The 7,285-nt window shown below is 59.1% G+C and overlaps 1 long non-coding RNA gene across 1 annotated transcript; it reads right to left on the bottom strand.

Annotated features, from left to right (window-relative positions):
* Positions 1–6,045: 6,045 nt before the first annotated feature.
* LOC143925575 (uncharacterized) lies at positions 6,046–6,727 on the bottom strand. The gene is made up of 2 exons (XR_013262040.1): positions 6,556–6,727; positions 6,046–6,323 (listed from the first exon to the last, which is right to left on the bottom strand). It is a non-coding gene; the product is annotated as an uncharacterized LOC143925575 (long non-coding RNA).
* Positions 6,728–7,285: the final 558 nt, after the last annotated feature.

The following is a 7,285-nucleotide window of genomic DNA, read 5'->3' as shown; positions in this document are numbered from 1 at the left end:
AATGGAGGCCAGTGGAGGGATTGGTAGAGAGGGGTGGAGGACACTGAATGGAGGTGAGTGGAGGGATTGGTAGAGAGGGGTGGAGGACACTGAATGGAGACCAGTGGAGGGATTGGTAGAGAGGGGTGGAGCACACTGAATGGAGGCCAGTGGAGGGATTGGTAGAGAGGGGTGGAGGACACTGAATGGAGGTCAGTGGAGGGATTGGTAGAGAGGGGTGGAGGACACTGAATGGAGACCAGTGGAGGGATTGGTAGAGAGGGGTGGAGCACACTGAATGGAGGTCAGTGGAGGGATTGGTAGAGAGGGGTGGAGGACACTGAATGGAGGTCAGTGGAGGGATTGGTAGAGAGGGGTGAAGGACACTGAATGGAGGTCAGTGGAGGGATTGGTAGAGAGGGGTGGAGGACACTGAATGGAGACCAGTGGAGGGATTGGTAGAGAGGGGTGGAGGACACTGAATGGTGGTCAGTGGAGGGATTGGTAGAGAGGGATGGAGGACACTGAATGGAGGTCAGTGGAGGGATTGGTAGAGAGGGGTGGAGGACACTGAATGGAGGTCAGTGGAGGGATTGGTAGAGAGGGGTGGAGGACACTGAGTGGAGACCAGTGGAGGGATTGGTAGAGAGGGGTAGAGGACACTGAATGGTGGTCAGTGGAGGGATTGGTAGAGAGGGGTGGAGGACACTGAATGGAGACCAGTGGAGGGATTGGTAGAGAGGGGTGGAGGACACTGAATGGAGGTCAGTGGAGCGATTGGTAGAGAGGGGTGGAGGACACTGAATGGAGGTCAGTGGAGGGATTGGTAGAGAGGGGTGGAGGACACTGAATGGAGACCAGTGGAGGGATTGGTAGAGAGGGGTGGAGGACACTGAATGGAGGTCAGTGGAGGGATTGGTAGAGAGGGGTGGAGGACACTGAATGGAGGTCAGTGGATGGATTGGCAGAGAGGGGTGGAGGACACTGAATGGAGGTCAGTGGAGGGATTGGTAGAGAGGGGTGGAGGACACTGAATGGAGGTCAGTGGATGGATTGGTAGAGAGGGGTGGAGGACACTGAATGGAGGTTGGTGGAGGGATTGGTAGAGAGGGGTGGAGGACACTGAATGGAGGCCAGTGGAGGGATTGGTAGAGAGGGGTGGAGGACACTGAATGGAGGCCAGTGGAGGGATTGGTAGAGAGGGGTGGAGGACACTGAATGGAGGCCAGTGGAGGGATTGGTAGAGAGGGGTGGAGGACACTGAATGGAGGTCAGTGGATGGATTGGCAGAGAGGGGTGGAGGACACTGAATGGAGGCCAGTGGAGGGATTGGTAGAGAGGGGTGGAGGACACTGAATGGAGGTCAGTAGAGGGATTGGTAGAGAGGGGTGGAGGACACTGAATGGAGGTCAGTGGAGGGATTGGTAGAGAGGGGTGGAGGACACTGAATGGAGGTCAGTGGAGGGATTGGTAGAGAGGGGTGGAGGACACTGAATGGAGGTCAGTGGAGGGATTGGTAGAGAGGGGTGGAGGACACTGAATGGAGGTCAGTGGAGGGATTGGTGGAGAGGAGTGGAGGACACTGAATGGAGGTCAGTGGAGGGATTGGTAGGGAGGGGTGGAGGACACTGAATGGAGGCCAGTGGAGGGATTGGTAGAGAGGGGTGGAGGACACTGAATGGAGGTCAGTGGAGGGATTGGTAGGGAGGGGTGGAGGACACTGAATGGAGGCCAGTGGAGGGATTGGTGGAGAGGAGTGGAGGACACTGAATGGAGGTCAGTGGAGGGATTGGTAGGGAGGGGTGGAGGACACTGAATGGAGGTCAGTGGAGGGATTGGTAGAGAGGGGTGGAGGACACTGAATGGAGGTCAGTGGAGGGATTGGTAGGGAGGGGTGGAGGACACTGAATGGAGGCCAGTGGAGGGATTGGTAGAGAGGGGTGGAGGACACTGAATGGAGCAGTTCAGAACAAAGGGGGTGGGGAGCTGAAGTTACACTCTGCAGCACTCAGTGATGAGAGCTCTGAGAGCTGATTGGAGGGATGGAAGGGGCAACCCCCTTCACACAGCACACAGGAAGACAGACTGTGTGTCAATCACAGGCTGTGTGCTGGAGCTCCTTCCCGTAACCTTTTATATCTTGGTGTCAGGAAAACTTGCAGAAGAGACTCCTGCAGATAGCAGAGGGGGAGGGGGAGGGGGAGGAGACTCATGCAGATAGCAGAGGGGGAGGGGAGGGGGAGGAGACTCATGCAGATAGCGGAGGGGGAGGGGAGGGGGAGGAGACTCATGCAGATAGCGGAGGGGGAGGGGAGGGGGAGGAGACTCATGCAGATAGCAAAGGGGGAGGGGAGGGGGAGGAGACTCATGCAGATAGCGGAGGGAGAGGAGACTCATGCAGATAGCAGAGGGGGAGGGGAGGGGGAGGAGACTCATGCAGATAGCGGAGGGGGAGGGGGAGGAGACTCATGCAGATAGCAGAGGGGGAGGGGAGGGGGAGGAGACTCATGCAGATAGCGGAGGGGGAGGGGAGGGGGAGGAGACTCATGCAGATAGCAGAGGGGGAGGGGAGGGGGAGGAGACTCATGCAGATAGCGGAGGGGGAGGGGAGGGGGAGGAGACTCATGCAGATAGCGGAGGGGGAGGGGAGGGGGAGGAGACTCATGCAGATAGCGGAGGGGGAGGGGAGGGGGAGGAGACTCATGCAGATAGCAGAGGGGAGGGGAGGGGGAGGAGACTCATGCAGATAGCAGAGGGGGAGGGGAGGGGGAGGAGACTCATGCAGATAGCGGAGGGGGAGGGGAGGGGAGGAGACTCATGCAGATAGCGGAGGGGGAGGGGAGGGGGAGGAGACTCATGCAGATAGCGGAGGGGGAGGGTAGGGGGAGGAGACTCATGCAGATAGCAGAGGGGGAGGGGAGGGGGAGGAGACTCATGCAGATAGCGGAGGGGAGGGGGAGGGGGAGGAGACTCATGCAGATAGCAGAGGGGAGGGGAGGGGGAGGAGACTCATGCAGATAGCAGAGGGGGAGGGGAGGGGGAGGAGACTCATGCAGATAGCGGAGGGGGAGGGGAGGGGAGGAGACTCATGCAGATAGCGGAGGGGGAGGGGAGGGGGAGGAGACTCATGCAGATAGCGGAGGGGGAGGGGAGGGGGAGGAGACTCATGCAGATAGCAGAGGGGGAGGGGGAGGGGGAGGAGACTCATGCAGATAGCGGAGGGGGAGGGGAGGGGAGGAGACTCATGCAGATAGCAGAGGGGGAGGGGAGGGGGAGGAGACTCATGCAGATAGCGGAGGGGGAGGGGAGGGGGAGGAGACTCATGCAGATAGCAGAGGGGGAGGGGAGGGGGAGGAGACTCATGCAGATAGCGGAGGGGGAGGGGAGGGGGAGGAGACTCATGCAGATAGCGGAGGGGGAGGGGAGGGGAGGGGGAGGAGACTCATGCAGATAGCGGAGGGGGAGGGGAGGGGGAGGAGACTCATGCAGATAGCAGAGGGGAGGGGAGGGGGAGGAGACTCATGCAGATAGCAGAGGGGGAGGGGAGGGGGAGGAGACTCATGCAGATAGCGGAGGGGGAGGGGAGGGGAGGAGACTCATGCAGATAGCGGAGGGGGAGGGGAGGGGGAGGAGACTCATGCAGATAGCGGAGGGGGAGGGGAGGGGGAGGAGACTCATGCAGATAGCAGAGGGGGAGGGGAGGGGGAGGAGACTCATGCAGATAGCAGAGGGGGAGGGGAGGGGGAGGAGACTCATGCAGATAGCGGAGGGGGAGGGGAGGGGAGGAGACTCATGCAGATAGCAGAGGGGGAGGGGAGGGGGAGGAGACTCATGCAGATAGCGGAGGGGGAGGGGAGGGGGAGGAGACTCATGCAGATAGCAGAGGGGAGGGGAGGGGGAGGAGACTCATGCAGATAGCGGAGGGGGAGGGGAGGGGGAGGAGACTCATGCAGATAGCGGAGGGGGAGGGGAGGGGGAGGAGACTCATGCAGATAGCGGAGGGGGAGGGGAGGGGGAGGAGACTCATGCAGATAGCGGAGGGGGAGGGGAGGGGGAGGAGACTCATGCAGATAGCGGAGGGGGAGGGGAGGGGGAGGAGACTCATGCAGATAGCAGAGGCGGAGGGGAGGGGGAGGAGACTCATGCAGATAGCGGAGGGGGAGGGGGAGGAGACTCATGCAGATAGCAGAGGGGGAGGGGAGGGGGAGGAGACTCATGCAGATAGCGGAGGGGGAGGGGAGGGGGAGGAGACTCATGCAGATAGCAGAGGGGGAGGGGAGGGGGAGGAGACTCATGCAGATAGCGGAGGGGGAGGGGAGGGGGAGGAGACTCATGCAGATAGCGGAGGGGGAGGGGAGGGGAGGGGGAGGAGACTCATGCAGATAGCGGAGGGGGAGGGGAGGGGGAGGAGACTCATGCAGATAGCAGAGGGGAGGGGAGGGGGAGGAGACTCATGCAGATAGCAGAGGGGAGGGGAGGGGGAGGAGACTCATGCAGATAGCGGAGGGGGAGGGGAGGGGAGGAGACTCATGCAGATAGCGGAGGGGGAGGGGAGGGGGAGGAGACTCATTCAGATAGCGGAGGGGGAGGGTAGGGGGAGGAGACTCATGCAGATAGCAGAGGGGGAGGGGAGGGGGAGGAGACTCATGCAGATAGCGGAGGGAGGGGAGGGGGAGGAGACTCATGCAGATAGCAGAGGGGAGGGGAGGGGGAGGAGACTCATGCAGATAGCAGAGGGGGAGGGGAGGGGGAGGAGACTCATGCAGATAGCGGAGGGGGAGGGGAGGGGAGGAGACTCATGCAGATAGCGGAGGGGGAGGGGAGGGGGAGGAGACTCATGCAGATAGCGGAGGGGGAGGGGAGGGGAGGAGACTCATGCAGATAGCAGAGGGGGAGGGGAGGGGGAGGAGACTCATGCAGATAGCGGAGGGGGAGGGGAGGGGAGGAGACTCATGCAGATAGCAGAGGGGGAGGGGAGGGGGAGGAGACTCATGCAGATAGCGGAGGGGGAGGGGAGGGGGAGGAGACTCATGCAGATAGCAGAGGGGGAGGGGAGGGGGAGGAGACTCATGCAGATAGCGGAGGGGGAGGGGAGGGGGAGGAGACTCATGCAGATAGCGGAGGGGAGGGGAGGGGAGGGGGAGGAGACTCATGCAGATAGCGGAGGGGGAGGGGAGGGGGAGGAGACTCATGCAGATAGCAGAGGGGAGGGGAGGGGGAGGAGACTCATGCAGATAGCAGAGGGGGAGGGGAGGGGGAGGAGACTCATGCAGATAGCGGAGGGGGAGGGGAGGGGAGGAGACTCATGCAGATAGCGGAGGGGGAGGGGAGGGGGAGGAGACTCATGCAGATAGCGGAGGGGGAGGGGAGGGGGAGGAGACTCATGCAGATAGCAGAGGGGGAGGGGAGGGGGAGGAGACTCATGCAGATAGCAGAGGGGGAGGGGAGGGGGAGGAGACTCATGCAGATAGCGGAGGGGGAGGGGAGGGGAGGAGACTCATGCAGATAGCAGAGGGGAGGGGAGGGGGAGGAGACTCATGCAGATAGCGGAGGGGGAGGGGAGGGGGAGGAGACTCATGCAGATAGCAGAGGGGAGGGGAGGGGGAGGAGACTCATGCAGATAGCGGAGGGGGAGGGGAGGGGGAGGAGACTCATGCAGATAGCGGAGGGGGAGGGGAGGGGGAGGAGACTCATGCAGATAGCGGAGGGGGAGGGGAGGGGGAGGAGACTCATGCAGATAGCGGAGGGGGAGGGGAGGGGGAGGAGACTCATGCAGATAGCGGAGGGGGAGGGGAGGGGGAGGAGACTCATGCAGATAGCAGAGGCGGAGGGGAGGGGGAGGAGACTCATGCAGATAGCGGAGGGGGAGGGGGAGGAGACTCATGCAGATAGCAGAGGGGGAGGGGAGGGGGAGGAGACTCATGCAGATAGCGGAGGGGGAGGGGAGGGGGAGGAGACTCATGCAGATAGCAGAGGGGGAGGGGAGGGGGAGGAGACTCATGCAGATAGCGGAGGGGGAGGGGAGGGGGAGGAGACTCATGCAGATAGACGAAGGAATGAGACAAGTTTGAGGTTTATATCCACTTTAATGGACGAGGGAAGATATTGGAGGAAGCCAGGGATGGGGATGACACTGTTCCGGATTGGAGTCGGTTCTGGAAGAATCCCCCTGTGACGGAGCTGCTCTTGGCTCTGGAGACAATCCCCTCCTCTCCTGTCTCTGTACTGGGAGTAATAACATCCATCTGGGGGCGATATAATGAGGACCCTTCTCCATATAGATCTCCTCCGGCTCCCCCGTGACGTGTCTTTTATTTCTGTCTGGATGATGGTCCAGTTGGGTTCTGTAGAGATGATACAGAGGTGGACTGAAAACATACAAACTCCATGCGGACACGGCAAGAGCTGAGCCTGGACCCCAGCACAGCGAGGACTGATCTCCAGGGTCAGGACATCCATTCCATTGATAAGTAGAAGGGACCTTCACCCCCGACTCTGGCCTCGAACCCCTTCTCTATATACCCCCCCCCAGTCACCTGACTACCTCCCAACCAGATCAATCTCTGTACCCCTCACCTCTCCTGTGGGCAGATGTAGTTTAACCTCCCTGCAAGGATGGTGCTGTTCGATGGGAGAGTGGGGTACAATGGGGTACAATGGGGTACAATGGGGAAAACAGGTTCCTCTGAAGCCTTCACATGTGTCATCAAGGGAGCAGCTGTCTGACCTTACTGAACTGGCAGCCATCTTTGATGTGGGCAAGAGTGATTGGAGCGGAGATCAGTGATGTGTAAAACACAGCCACGCCCCCCACAGTTAGCAACACGCCCCTAGGACACACTTAACACCTACACTGCTACCTAGTGGTTAACCCTTCACTGCCAGTGTCATTTACACAGGAGTCAGTGTATTTGTATAGCACTGATTGCTGTATAAATGACAACGGTCCCAAAAATGTCCGATGTGTCCGCCATAATGTCGCAGTCATGATAAAAATCACTGATCGCCCCCATTTAAAAAAATATACATATATTAATAAAAATGCCATAAAAGTAAAACTATCCCCTATATTCTAGACGCTATAATCACTTAATGCAATTTTTTTACCAAAAATATGTAGAAGAATAATAATAATACGTATCAGCCTAAACTGAGGAAAAAAAAATAATTTTTTATATATATTTTTGGGGGCAAAAAGTAAAAAATAATGCTTTTTTTTTTCAAAATTGTCGCTCTTTTTTTCTTTATAGCGCAAAAAAGAAAGCGCTATTTGTGGGAAAAAAAGGACGTCAATTTTGTTTGGGAG

The sequence above is a fragment of the Lithobates pipiens genome, unplaced genomic scaffold (assembly GCF_037356315.1).
Source record: "Lithobates pipiens isolate NorthernLeopardFrog02 unplaced genomic scaffold, aLitPip1_a1.2 Scaffold_22, whole genome shotgun sequence".
In the NCBI taxonomy this organism is placed as follows: domain Eukaryota; kingdom Metazoa; phylum Chordata; class Amphibia; order Anura; family Ranidae; genus Lithobates; species Lithobates pipiens.
Note: the sequence above shows the minus strand (reverse complement) of the source record. Positions and strands in the feature narration are given on the sequence as shown.